Here is a 15,480-nt window from a genome sequence, read left to right on the forward strand (position 1 = left end):
TTGCTCAAAACCACTCAAAAATGGACACACTCTGCAGCAAAAGATTACAGCTGAGACACACAATAGATCACTTGATGCCTAGGAGAGAAAACAGGGAGTTCTTTGGGAAAGCAAGGTATTCGAAAGCACACTAATATAAAGAAATTCATAAAGCCACGTGCACGTCCAGTGCAAGATGCATGCTCCAAAACATCTGAGATAACCCTCAGCTTTGTCCCTGGGCTTTTATATAGGCTCAGTGTAAACTTTTACATAAGCTCAGTGTAACCTAGGTATTAAAGGAACACTCTAGCACAGAACTAATCTGCAAAGACTGGGTGCAGAGGGAGATTTTGTTTGTTGTTTTAGTTCCTGGCATTCAAGGAATCTGTCAAAAACAGTAGCTGAACATAAGCTACAAACACACTTCAGCGACCAAAACATGCAAGGAATACAATCTCTGAAAACAGTAAAAATCATTAAACAAATGGATTATTACAGCTTTCAATAATCACAATAGCAGCAAATCTTAGAAAAAGTGGAGAATCTGATTTCCAGTGCTACTACATTATGGTATTTAAATATCTAGATTTTTTAAAAATCACAACATACAAATAAACAAGAAAGTATGGCCCACTTAAAGGAACAAAATGAAGTGAGAGAAACTATCCCTGAGGAATTCAGAAACACTGGACTTAATAGTCACAGACTTTTAAACAGCTATCTTAAATATGCTTTCACCAGCAGTATTTTCAACAGCAATATTTCTACCAACTCTTGTCAGCAAAAGAATGTCACTCGCAATCCAGCTCAACAAGGGTTTGGTCACTAGCCACTATAGTCACTGACCCTCAACACATCCTGAAAGCAGTTCAGGGAGGACACCAGGAATGAGGCATTCTGTGCTCTGGGGAAAAAAAATATCAGAAGAGACCTTCAGATAGTTAGTTTCAGAAAAACACTTTATGGACCCAATTTCTTGCATGCTTAATTTCCTTCTCATATCTAATAATTTCTCATACCCAATTTCTTTCACACACATAGAAAAACGCTAAAATCATTAATGGAGACATTTGCTCCTCATGACTAGCAATAACCATCCAATGAGATGGATGCTTGATTACACATACTGCATTCACCAAAATCATATATATACTGATCTCCCTCCTCTCACCTCTGTAGGCATTTCCTCGAAACTATTGGAGAGTCTGTCTCCGAAGCTATAGTCTTCTTTAAGCCCCAAATAAAACTGAACTCACAACTCTTAGGTGGTGTATTTTTTTTTTTTTTAGTCAACAGTTTGCTTAGGATGGTTGAGGTAGTCTCAAAGCAATACAGGTTTTTCCACCAAGTTCTCAGTTCATTCTAAGTCCTTATGGACAGCATTTAACATGCATAATTCTACTACCATAGTTCAAGGCAATATAGGCTTTTCTTATACCATAGTCATTAAAATTATTCAAGTCTTTGCCTAATGCCCAATTTCAAAGCCAACTTCATTTAAGTAGTTGTTACAGTAACAGCTGACTTCCAAGTGCTAAGATCTGTATCAGATTTTTCTTACTGTTACAACAACTAACCAAAAACGTAATGATTTAAAAAATACAAATGTCTCTCTAACAGTTCTGAAGGTCAAATGTCTAAAATCAAGGTGGTAGTAGGGCTGCATTTCTTCTGGAGACATAAGATAAATATTTTTTTTCCCCTCTTTTCTAGTTCCTTGAGCCCACCCTGGCTCCTATCCCCTTCCCTCCATCTTCCAAAGGCATCCTTTAAACGTCTAGTTTGGTTGACATATCTCGTTTTTCTGACTTTGACCCTTTTTCTCCCTTTTAAAAGATCCATTGTAATTACATGGGTCCCTCCCACATAATCCAGGATAATTCCCCTAACTCAAGATCATTAACTCATATTTGTAAAGTCAGTTTTGCCCTGTAAAGTAATACCTACATAAGAGCCAGGGATTAGGACACAGGTGTCTTTTGAAGATCATGATTCAGCCTACCACATTTAGCCATCAGGGAAATGCATATCCAAACCACAAGGAGATACCACTTTATACCATAAGGGTGCTATCACCAAAAATACAGATAATAATATTGACAAAAATATTGTTAAATTAGAACCCTTATTCACTGTTAGTAGAAATGTAAAAAGATGCAGGCCTTTTAGACGACAGTCTGGTGGTTCCTCAAAAGGTTAAACATAAAGTCTCCATATGACCCAGCATTATACTCCTGGAGATGTGAAAAACTATGTCTACAAAAAAACTTGTAAACAAGTGTTCACATCAGCATTATTTATAACAGACAAAAGTTAGAAACAACCCAAATGTGCATCAACTGATGAAAGAAGAAACAAGATGTAAAGACCCATACAACAGACTATTATTCAGCAATAAAAGTAATGAAGTACTGATTTATGCTGTAACTGGAATGAATCTTGATATCATTATGCCAAGTAAAAGAAACCAGTCACAAAAGACCGCATATTGTATGATTCCATGTGTATACTCTCCAGTATAAACAAATTTATAAAGACAGAAAGTGAATTTGGGTTTGTCTAGGAATGGGTTAGAGTAGAATAGGGAATTACTTTCACTGAGTCTAGGATTTCTGTGGGAGTGCATTAAAATGTTTAAATTTGGATTATGGTGGTTGTTGCATAACTGTCAATATACTAAAAAACACTAAATTGTTAACTTTAAAATGGGTGATTGCTTGGTATATGAATTTTATCTCAACAAAGTTTTTATAAAAAACTAAATTGAAAAAAAAAACACTTCATTAAAATGCTCACTGAAGGTACTTTGGGATTTTCCCACTCAATAGGGGAACATAAACAATGTGGTCTAATTAAATGGTGTGCAAACACGAGTATCACTAGGAAGATTCAGAAAAACACAGAGCCTTGAGCTTTTCCATTTCACTGATGATAATTAGACTGCTTTAAAAAAATCTATCGTTTAAATAACCTTCATTACCTCCAAAATCAGCCCAAATTGTCATTCACCAACAGCTAGGTAAATTAATATTAGTTTAATATTTTACTGCTGCTATTGATATTCTGCTAGATGCACAATAGAATAATATATGATTAGTATAAATAAATATTTGTTTAATGTCTAGGCAAATGATAACTCATCATTAAAGTGTATGCCAATTAATGTTTTATCTCTTTTCAAGGTTTTCTAGGTGGCTCAGATGGTAAAGAATCTGACCGCCAATGCAGGAAACTCAGGTTCGATCCCTGGGTCGGCAAAATCCCCTAGAAAAGGAAATACAACCCACTCCAGTATTCTTGCCTGGGGAATTCCATGGATAGAAGAGCCTGGCAGGAAGTCCACGGGATTACAAAAAAGTTGAACACAACTTAGTGACTAAACAACAGTAACAACATCCCTTTTCAAAATTTCCTATTAATATTTCCAGTTGAAATTTTAGATTTAACTGAAATCTTAAAGTGCATATCCTAAATAAATACTAGTGCATATCCCAAATAAATACAGTTTGTAGAAATACTACTAGAGATGTGAAAAAATCTGGATTCTTATATTTCATTTTACATAAAAGGTATCTTTATTTTCCATATCTCTTATTTTGTATCTTTCAGGAAGCTACTTATTAGCAATAAAATGAAACTATTAGCTATTTATGTTTCTTCCTCCTCATGCTTATGTATTGCTTCCATTGTTTCAACTCTATGTTATGAAAGAAATATCTAGTCTTTTATGTCCAACTAAAATCTGCTATTACCTTTACCCTATATCCATTAACTCATTTAAAATACATCAGCTTTCTTACAGTGTTATCAGGCACTTTTTTCCCCCCATACAATATGAGAAAAGCATGACCCCTTCAGTAAAACAAGTAAACAAGGAGTTAAGCAGACCACATTTAGATAGTGATGTGCATACAGTATACTAACACATATTTATGGAATTTAGGAAGATGGCAATGATGACCCTGTATGCAAGACAGGGAAAGAGACACAGATGTGTATAATGGACTTTTGGACTCAGAGGGAGAGGGAGAGGGTGGGATGATTTGGGAGAATGACATTCTAACATGTATACTATCATGTGAATTGAATCGCCAGTCTATGTCTGACGCAGGATGCAGCATGCTTGGGGCTGGTGCATGGGGATGACCCAGAAAGATGTTCTGGGGAGGGAGGTGGGAGGGGGGTTCATGTTTGGGAATGCATGTAAGAATTAAAGATTTAAAAAAAAAAAAAAAAAAAAAGATAGTGATGTGCTGTAGAAGTGACTGCAGTCAGGGAAACAGAGGTTAGAGGTTTAACCAAACAGAAATTCTTGAGCTGTGTCATGAGGAATGACAAAGTTTGCCAGTGTGCCAGAGAGGAATGGCAGGGTATCTCAAGCATAAAAAACAGCACAGATAAAGGCAGGGAAATATTGAAATTTATAGAAAAGCTTTTTAATTTTATTTTTTAACAGAATTGCATTTTTACTTCTGCTTCCAAGAAGACAGAGTAGAAGCACTTTACCCATTGCTCCCTCTCTGTACAACAAAAATCCTTAAATATGTACAAAATAAACAGGAAAACTATGAAATGTGGGGAGAAGGCAAAGACCTTGGTTAGAGACCCTTGGTTCGATCCCCTGTTTGGGAAGATCCTCCGGAGAAGGAAATGGAAACCCACTCCAACATTCTTGCCTGGAGAATATACATAGTCCATGGGGTCACAAAGAAACAGGCATGACTTAGTAATTAAACAACAACAATATAAACAACTCTACACATATAAATTTGACAACTTACAAGAATTCCTCAAATAACACAAACTAGTATAAGTTATCAAACATGAAATTGATCATTTAACAGCCCAATACTTATTACAAATTCATTTTGTAATTTTGAAATACCCCAAAATAGAAATATCCAGTCTCAGATGAATTCAATGGAGAATTCTAACAAATTTTTAAAGAATAATTAACCCCGGTAATACAAAGCCTCTTCTAGAATATAAAAGAGAAGGGAACACATCTCAATTTTGTCATACCAGTATTGCTGTTGTTGTTCAGTTGCTAATTCACATCCAATTCTTTTATCTAGTGCAATGTGCAAGAATGTTTTTTTTCCCCCTTAATAAGGCATATAGATCAGAAATAAAGAAATAAAAGCATCCCTATTTGCAGATGTCATGATTTTTTACATAGAAAATCTCAAGGAATGCACCCTCCAAAAAAAATCCTAGAACTAAAAAATGAGTTAAGGCACATCACAGGATACAAGATATCCATAAAAATACTTATGTTTCTATACACCAACAAAATTACTTCTCAGAAGTGAGGACAAGGAGACTGAGCTATGATGTCTCCTTATGTATGACTGCCCTCCCTTTGGGGAAGGACTTGCCTACAGGATGCTGTTCCCTGACACAAAAACACAAAGGAAAGCAAACAAGTGAAGTGAGAGGAGGAAAAGGAGAGAGAGATGAAAAACAAAGCTTGCAGAGACACATCACTTGGCAACCAACCTTAAGAGAAGATTAATCTTCTGAGAAATCACAGAGACAGAGAGAGAAAAGGTAGGGGTGGGGTGTGGGTAGATGGGAATAGATTTGTATTAAAGAAGCTTGCTCTGTACTTTGAAATGCAAACTAAAAGAGAAAAAATAGTATTATTTATTTCACAATCACTCCCTGACTTGAATCAATCCAAGATACAAAACAGTTTTCCTCCCTACTGATTACATCAATTTTTAAATTGCATTTATTGCTTTTTTTTAATCTAGAAAACATGTATTGAATGTCTGTTATGTGCCAAAAAAGTATTCTTGATAGAGCATTGAACAAAACAGAAATTATCCACACTCACGCAGCTTAAATTCTAGCTGGAAAGATATAGAAATAAATAAACCAATAGCTAAACAAATAAGCAAACAGAATGTCACATGGCATAAATGCTAAAAAAGAGAAATAAAGGTGCAATGTACATGGGAAATTAGTATTTTCATTAGGGTAGTCAGGGAAAATGACTTATCCTCAAATTAATTCATGCTAATGGTAGGAGATTTTTAACAAATAAAGATGAACAGAATGAAAAGCTGAAACTTCCTATTTTATGACCTAAGGTCCCATCCCTTCATGGCAAATAGATGGGGAAACAATAACAGACTTTATTTTCATGAGCTCCAAACTCACTGTGAACGGTGACTGCAGCCATGAAATTAAGCACTGCTTGCTCCTTGGAAGAAAAGCTATGACAATCCTAGACTGTGTATTAAAAAGCAGAGACAGTACTTTGCTAACAAAGGTCTGTATAGTCAAAGTTATGGCTTTTCCAGCAGTCATGTATGGATGTGAGAGATGGACCATAACAAAGGCTGAGCACCAAAGAATTGATGCTTTCAAACTGTGGCTTGGGGAAGACACTTGAGAGTACCTTGGACTGCAAGGAGATCCAACCAGTCCATCCTAAAGGAAATCAGTCCTGAATATTCATTGGAAGGACTGATGCTGAAGCTGAAGCTCCAATACTCTGGCCACCTGATACAAAGAGCCAACTCATTGGAAAAGACGGGTACTGGAAAACACTGAAGGCAGGAGGAGAAGGGGATGACTGAGGATAAGATGGTTGGATGGGATCACCGACTCAATAGACACGGGTTTGATCAAGCTCTGGGAGATAATGAAGGACAGGGAAGCCTGGCCTGCTATAGTCCATGGGGTCACAAAAGTCAGACACAACTGAGCAACTGAACAACAGAGGATAGAAAACCTCTGCTAGTATTTTTCATATATATATATATATAATTTTTAAAATGTGGTACATTGTTCTATTGTTTGAAACATTTGTTCTGTCCATCCTTCAATAAGACAATTCTACTTTTCCACTCACAGTCTTGTTACTTACGGTGCAATCCCCCATTGGCAGAGGAGCCTGGAGGGCTACAGTCCATGGGGTCGCAAAGAATTGGACACTACTGAGCAAATAAGCATGGCACAGTACAGGGTCACAGATCACCTCCTTCCCTCACTGTCTCATCTTTTACCTCCGTCAGCCAATAAAGTGCATGCAGTACAGATTTGTTCTGGTTCAGAGAGATGCTTGAAGAAACATCACCTGTTTCTGCCAGATTTTTGGTATTATTCTTCTGCCATGAGAAGGGCTGATCACAAATAGAAGCTTATTTTTGTATACTAGGTCCTGAGGTAAAAACCACCTTGAATAGAGTCACAAAATAAATGTTACTAATGGAAAGTTTGTTACTATATCATGAAAACTAGAGAAAGCTGACTAATAGATACACATATATAATATATTTCAGAAATGATGTTATATAATACACTTTGCTCTATTTAGTAAATTTTCATGAAGCCAAATAGGATGACTAGTATATTCTTTTCCAATTATTTCCCTATGTTTTAAATTACAAATAATACAAGCACTTTAGTTTCAAAACTTAACAGATATGAAGTTAAAAGTGAAATTTCATAGTACACTTTGCCAAACTTTGACAATCCCATCGAATCCCCCAGATAATGTTATTAAAAATGTATAGCATAGTCTTCTGTGAGTATACGACCCTTCTTCCTGTCTCTTTCACACATTCTAACACACTTATAAAATAGGATAGTAGCATCAGACATAATATTTTGAGAGCAATATTTTGTTTTTTTGTCTGAGTGTCAATGCGTTCGTGTATTACTGATTATGTCACAGTCACCTTTGCAAATCACTATGAATGTAAAAGATATACTTTTATATTACTTATACTCATTACTTTTAGTTGCATTTCATGTTCTGAATGTAACATAATTAATTTAATTACTTTATTATTCATATAAATGTAGAATATATCTAAATTTTGCAACTGCAAATAAATCTGAAAATGTATTTTTATGTATACTGTTTACTGGTGTTAGAAGATAGTCTTCAAGTGGACAAGGACTATATATTTTCTAAAATACTATTTTTTTCTGCTTGCATATTATGCTATTGCACGTGTAATTTATCAAAAATGCCATCTAAATGATTGTTTACTTTTACAGAGTTTTCCCCAGCATTTTACTAGTGTGCACAAAACTACTAGGAGCATTATTGTATTTTAATTACAATGAAATTCTTAATTATCTCATGAATCTAATTACAAATGTCAGTCAGCAACATAAAGTTCTAGAATTGTGATCAGCACTGTCATAATATTTTCCAGTAAGTTACTACCATGGGCACTGGTGAGAGTAGCCACTTCAGATACTCGTGAACACTGGTTGTTGCCACTTGATACAGGATTAATATGATTTACCTATTTTCCATTTTTTTCATTAGTGTAATTACGCTACACTGTCTTTTAAAATCCAGGTAGTATACACATTGTGATTATATCTATATTCAGTCAAGTGAAATAACTAGAAGAAGGACAGAATGGGTATATATTCTCACAGTGAACTGGAACCCATGTATCAACAGTGCATGTGGAACACAAAACTTGTCACCCTCTGTTAAAGGCTTAGCACATTTTGAATACTTTTTGCAGCTTTCTTGAGATATAATTGATGTGCAATAAACCTTACATATTTAACTGTACAGTTTGATAAGTTGTGACATTTGTACAAACCCAAGTAACCATCACAACGATTGAAATAATAAACATTACCATTATCTTCAAAGTTTCTTTTTGTCCTTTCATAATCCTTCCTTCATCACATCTTGTACCCATTCCTCAGGAAAATACTTATTTTCTTTCTATATTTGTTTCCAATTTCTACAGTTTTATGTAAATTGAATAACATACTATCCATTCTCTTTTGTCCACTGTGTTTTATTCCTCGCAATTATTTTGAGATTCATTAAACGGTTGGATGTACTAATAATTTGTTCCTTGTCCTTGTTAAATATGAATATATCATTATTTGTTTATCCATTCATTGATTAATGGATATTTGGTTCTATTATTATAAATGAAGTTGCTACAAACACTCATATACAAATATTTTTGTGGTTGCATTTTTCATTTCCTTAGAGTAGATAGCTAATAGTTGGGTGATACAGTACTCATTTGTAGCTTTTTTACAAATTGCAAACTGTTTTCCAAATTGCCACATTTTACATTCCACCAGTTGCCAAATTCTCTACTGCAGCCTCAGCTTTGGAATCACCTGAGCTTGTCATGGCAGCCCCACAGTTCGTTAAGTCAAGATTCACCATATAGGAATTAAGAGCCTCTTAGGAAGGAGAAATATCAAGGTCAGCTTCACCCCAGCCAAAGGATCTACCATATTCACTTTATTATGGCCATGCTTCAGGTTGGTACTATGCAACTTTTGAGAGCTCCTACCGGGGAACTGAAAGATAAACCTGGAATCGTGTAACCTGTCCTCAACATATCTAACATTCCTAGATGCTACCCTCAGCAAACAATGGAAACATGGAGATGAAAATTCCAGAAACACAAGTCTGATGTCTTTTTGCTCTTCTCTCTCTCTCTTCTTTCCTTTTACCAAATCACTCATAGTCAGAGAAATGAGCTATTTCACTGCACTTGACCATGTCCTTCTAACATAACAAGATGCCTTAAGGCTCTGCTGTATAAGGGGAAGCATTCTCCTTATGCCTAACCCAAATCCAATTCTTTTAGGACTCCCATCAGAGACAACCACTATCATGAATTTAGTATGTTTGTTTCCTAATATCATATACATGGGCTTCCCTGGGGCTCAGACCACAAAGAATCTGTCTGCAATGCAAGAAACCTGGGTTTGATCCTTGAATTGGGAAGATCCTCTGGAAAAGGGAATGGCAACCCACTTTAGTATTTTTGCCTGGAGAATTCCATGGTCACCGAAGCCTGGTGGGCTACATACATATACACATACATGAAAAATACATTAAACAGTTGTATGTGGGAATTTTTCAAAATTTCATTAAGATATATTTTGAACATACACAAAGTATATAGAAGTATATATGTCATTTTTGTTATTTAAATAATTACTAATATGTAATATAAGTATTTTTATTAATATTTGTAACATATTCTAAAATAAATCACAATATCAATCCCTTTCCTGAAGAAAAGAACCTTAAGTTTTAACCTTTCTTTGAATCCCCACTTCTTATCCCAAACCATGTGAAGTAACCATGCATTTGTTACTATTTTTAGAATCCTTTAAGTTATTTTTAACACATTTTAAGATATTATGCTCATCTCGGTTTGCAGAACACCACTCCCTCTGCCTGGGGTTATTTTGTGTGCATGTATACAGTTTAATCTTATCTATGACAATCTGTGGGGAGATTAACAGATAAACATTTCAGAAATGCATTCATTTTATTTATGCTTCTTTCTGAAAGACAATAGAAAATTCTGACTTATTGTTTAAAATATATAAACCATATTGGAATTTTCTTGATGTGAGGTGAAAAGGATAGTTCTGATAAAAAACTTTTTCACTACACATACATTTCAAAAGTATTTTGGTTTTGACATTCAGTTAAATCTGAAATATATAATAAGTCTAATTAATGAACCAATATTCTCTTAAAAACTAACTATACATTCTTACTTCCCATACTTTTCTAAATGTTCCATGATTTTAACAAGCGTAAAAGTTTACACTGAAATAGGTAATAAAAATAAAATGTAGAGAATTCTTAGCATGGAAATTAAAGGGCAAGAACAATAGCATAGGAAATTTACTTTCAATCCCACAGAAAAATTTCTTTGTCTTAAGACCCGTTTTAACTTGATCAGTGGGAAGACATGAATCTGCCTAACACCCTATGTTATAAATATTCTGAATACTTAGCTTCTCTTAGCAGTGAAGGGAAATAATTCACAGCATGGTGTCTGGATAAACAGAAATGCCTTAGATCCTAGTGATTTAAATCATGGCTTCTTTTTCATTTAAAGGTGATTCTAAGTTTAAAGGATACTGCCAATTTGTTTCCTTTTTAAGGGAGGTCTTATTTCATTCTGTCTTAGTGGTGGGCTGTTTGGATTACTGTGTCTGTGTAAAATACCATAAAAACAGTTTGGACACAGAAATCCAAGTTCAAAGATACTTTCCCTCTGCACTATGAAGATACCATTCCATTGTCTTCTGATACACACTATTGGTGACATAAACCTTTCCTTTGTTGGCTAAGTAATGTCTCTGCTTTTTAATATGCTATCTAGGTTGGTCATAACTTTCCTTCCAAGGAGTAAGTGTCTTTTAATTTCATGGCTGCAATCACCATCTGCAGTGATTTTGGAGCCCCCCTAAATAAAGTCAGCCACTGTTTCCACTGTTTCCCCATCTATTTGCCATGAAGTGATGGGACCGGATGCCATGATCTTCGTTTTCTGAATGTTGAGCTTTAAGCCAACTTTTTCACTCTCCTCTTTCAGTTTCTTTGAGAGGCTCTTTAGTTCTTCACTTTCTGCCATAAGGGTGGTATCATCTGCATATCTGAGGTTCCTGATACTTCTCCCAGCAATCTTGACTCCAGCTTGTGCTTCTTCCAGCCCAGCGTTTCTCATGAGGTACTCTGCATATAAGTTAAAAAGCAGGGTAACAATATACAGCCTTGACACACTCCTTCTCCTATTTGGAACCAGTCTGTTGTTCCATGTCCAGTTCTAACTGTTGCTTCCTGACCTGCATACAGATTTCTCAAGAGGCAGGTCAAGTGGTCTGGTATTCCCATCTCTTTAAGAATTTTCCAGTTTGTTGTGATCCACACAAAGGCTTTGGCATAGTCAATAAAGCAAAAATAGATGTTTTTCTGGAACTCTCTTGCTTTTTTGATGATCCAGCAGATGTTGGCAATTTGATCTCTGGCTCCTCTGCCTTTTCTAAAACCAGCTTGAACAATTAGGAAGTTCACAATTCACATACTGTTGAAGCCTGACTTAGAGAATTTGAGCATAACTTTATTAGTGTGTGAGATGAATGCAACTGTACAGTAGTTTGAGTGTTCTTTGGCATTGCCTTTCTTTGGGATTGGAATGAAAACTGACCTTTTCCAGTCTTGTTGCCACTGCAGAGTTTTCCAAATTTGCTGGCATATTGAGTGCAGCACTTCATAGCATCATCTTTTAGGATTTGAAATACCTCAACAGGAATTCCATCACTTCCACTAGCTTTCTTCATAGTGATGCTTCCTAAGGCCCAAGACAGAGAACCGGGAAGGGGAGAGATGCACACAGAGAACAGAGGGTCCCCTGCAGTCTTCAGCATGGGAAGGTGGGACACCTCCCCCTCACCCCCCTCCTCAGCATGGGAGGGAAGGCCCAGAGCTCAGTTTGCTGGGACTAGGCCTGCACACACTGGCCTGGGTAGAGAATGTCTTTAATTCATAGGGCAGAGGGCAGAGTCCAGAGGCCTCTTTGAGGCAGACTGAGCTCCAGAATCAGTGCTGCTTTAGCATAGCACTGGAGTGGCAGCTGCGTAGCACTGGAGTGACTTTGAGGAGATACCCCACATTCAAGGACAAAGGAGTAGCCCCAGAAAGAGGGTAGGAGGGGTGAATTTGCATTTAGAATCAAACTCCATTCCTGCCAGAGATGCTCAGAGGGCTCAAACAAACCTTGTATGCACCAGGACCCAGAGACCCCACAGAGACTGAGACAGAAATGTGTTGGAGCATCTCCTGTGGAGGTACAGGTCAGCAGTAGACTGCCACAGGGGCAGGGGCTCTGGGTGCAGCAGACTTGGGTATGGCATAAGCCCTCTTGGAGGAGGTCACCACTAACCCCACCATAGGCCTGCCAGAACTGACACAGGACTGGGAAATAGGCTCTTGGAGGGCACAAACAGAACCTTGTGCACACACAGAACCCAGGAGAAAGGAGCAGTGACTCCACAAGAGACTGACCCAGACTTGCCCAGGACTGTCCAGGAGTCTCCAGTGGAGGCATGGGTTGGCAGTGGCCTGCTGCAGAGTTGGGGGCACTGAATATAGCAGTACACGCCTGGGACCTTTTGAAGGAGGCGCCATTATCTTCATTACCTCCATCATAGTTTCAGTTCAGTTCAGTCGCTCAGTCGTGTCCGACTCTTTGCGACCCCAAGAATCGCAGCACGCCAGGCCTCCCTGTCCATCACCATCTCCCGGAGTTCACTCAGACTCACGTCCATCGAGTCCGTGATGCCATCTAGCCATCTCATCCTCGGTCGTCCCCTTCTCCTCCTGCCCCCAATCCCTCCCAGCATCAGAGTCTTTTCCAATGAGTCAACTCTTCACATGAGGTGGCCAAAGTACTGGAGCTTCAGCTTTAGCATTCAGCCCTAGGTAAATAACAGGGAGGGAACACAGCTCCACCCATCAACATAAAATTGGATTAAAGATTTCCTGAGCATGGTCCCACCCATCAGAACTAGAACCAGTCTCCCTCTCAGTCAGTCTCTCCCATCAGGAAGCTCCCATAAGCCTCTAATCCTTCTCCATCAGAGGGCAGACAGACTGAAAACCACAATCACAGAAACCAAGTACTTTAGTTCTTACACAAATCCACACTGATGTCCCAGCAAGTCCTCTTGACCCTACCTTCAAACTATATCTAAAAGAGGCTGATTTCCTTCACCTTTCCTCTGCTACTCTATGACACCACTATATTTGACCCAGATTACTAAAACAGTCTTCAAATTGACATCTTAGCTTCACTTTAGTCTTCAAATTGACCTTGTTTCACTTGACTTCTTTACAACACAACTTTCAAGACAATTATTTAAAAATATGTCACACCACATCATTCTCTGTTTGGAGTCCCCCAATGGGTTCCCATCTAATTCAGATTGAAGACAAATGATTTACACTTATAATCCAGTATGCCATTATACTCTGAAATTGTCTCCTACTATCTCCTCCTTGATGATTCCTCTCATACTAATCTTTTGTGGTTTCTTAATGCACCAGTGAACTTTTTCAGTGCAGGCCTTTGCCCTTCATTTTGCTTTTGGCTAGAAGGGTTCCTCTACCCTCAATGTTCACATGGTTTGTACCCTTTGTTTTTTGGTGTTTCCTCAAATGTCACTTTCTCAGTGAAGCCTTTTCATTGCAACCTCCTGATTCTAGCACTTGAAAACTGCCCTTTTTCACACCTCTTTAGTATTTATCTCTGTCTAAAATATTACCTAGTTTTCTCTGGTTTAACTTCTACTCCTCTGTTAAACTGTAAACCACATAAGAGTTGGAGTTTTGGTTTGTTTTATTCATCTGTATCCCAACATCTACAATAGTGCTTGGCCAATAAATAAATAAAACACAAAATGCTCAATAAATATTTACTGTATTAAGGTATTATTTTCAGAAGATTTCCTTTTGCAGATGTAAAATTTCTGGAACTAGATGCTAGTAATGACTATACAAACATTTTGAACATATTTAATGGGGCTTCCCAGGTGGCTCAGAGGTAAAGAATCTTCCTGCCAATGCGAGAGATGAGGATTCAATCCCTGGGTCAAGAAGACCTCCCAGAGAAGGAAATGGCAACCCACTCCAGTGTTCTTGCCTGAGAAATCCCACGGACAGAGGAGCCTGGTGGGTTAAAGTCCATGGGGTCACAAAAGAGTCAGACATGACTTAGCAACTGAACAACAATGCTATTGTATTGTATACTACAAAAGGGTTAAAGCAGTAAATTTTATGTATATTTTACCACAATAAACAAAATGTATATTGCAAAGAAGCCATGACTATTACACATATATAAAATAACCATATTTCAACAATTTTATTCAACTCATTGATTAGTAAGAGAAAATAAACTGAAAAAGTTATAACTCAAGAAGTTACAATAGTTCAAAAAGCACTTTCAGTTTATTTACATATATGCATTCACAAACATACATATACACAGACATAGATACAATCAATAAATGTTAAAATAAGGTTTTTAGATAGGATGCAAAATTACTTAATACCCAACAGAATCCAAAATTCATAACCTATTAGGTTTTATGTTTCATTAATTGGAATTTATTTGCATTGCTATAAAAAGAAAATCTACAAATTATCCTTTCTCTTATAGAGCTGAATATTATCCACACTGCAAGGGCATTGACAATAACCCAGGATCCTTTTGGAGTTCACACTCTTTAAAACATTTGTATTAAATGCATTTTACCTAAAAAAACCCAAGGAAGGATGATCAGCTCTTCTGATTTGACATTTCTCCCATGTTAACCAGGGAAGGTTATGTATCTCATCAAATTTGAAGATAGTTTTGAACTAATTTAGAAATACGGAGCGTATCAATCAACCTAAATTGTTCTAGCATCCTCCTTTCTGCAAAACATCAATTTATGATTTTCCAAGAGTTCTCTAGGTAATTTCAAAAATAATTTTAGTTGTGAAAAATACAGGGAAATTTTGATTTTATTTGTTTTAGTTTAGGGTTGAAACTCAAGAATGAAGAGTTTTCAAAGAAAATTTATAACTGGGTTATACTGGATTATGACTGACAGGGAAACACTGTTACCTATTTAAATAAAGGAAAAATAAAATATTTTACTGTCACAGAAGAGAGGGACATAATTTTAAAGAAA

The sequence above is a fragment of the Ovis canadensis genome, chromosome 2 (genome assembly GCF_042477335.2).
Source record: "Ovis canadensis isolate MfBH-ARS-UI-01 breed Bighorn chromosome 2, ARS-UI_OviCan_v2, whole genome shotgun sequence".
NCBI lineage: Eukaryota > Metazoa > Chordata > Mammalia > Artiodactyla > Bovidae > Ovis > Ovis canadensis.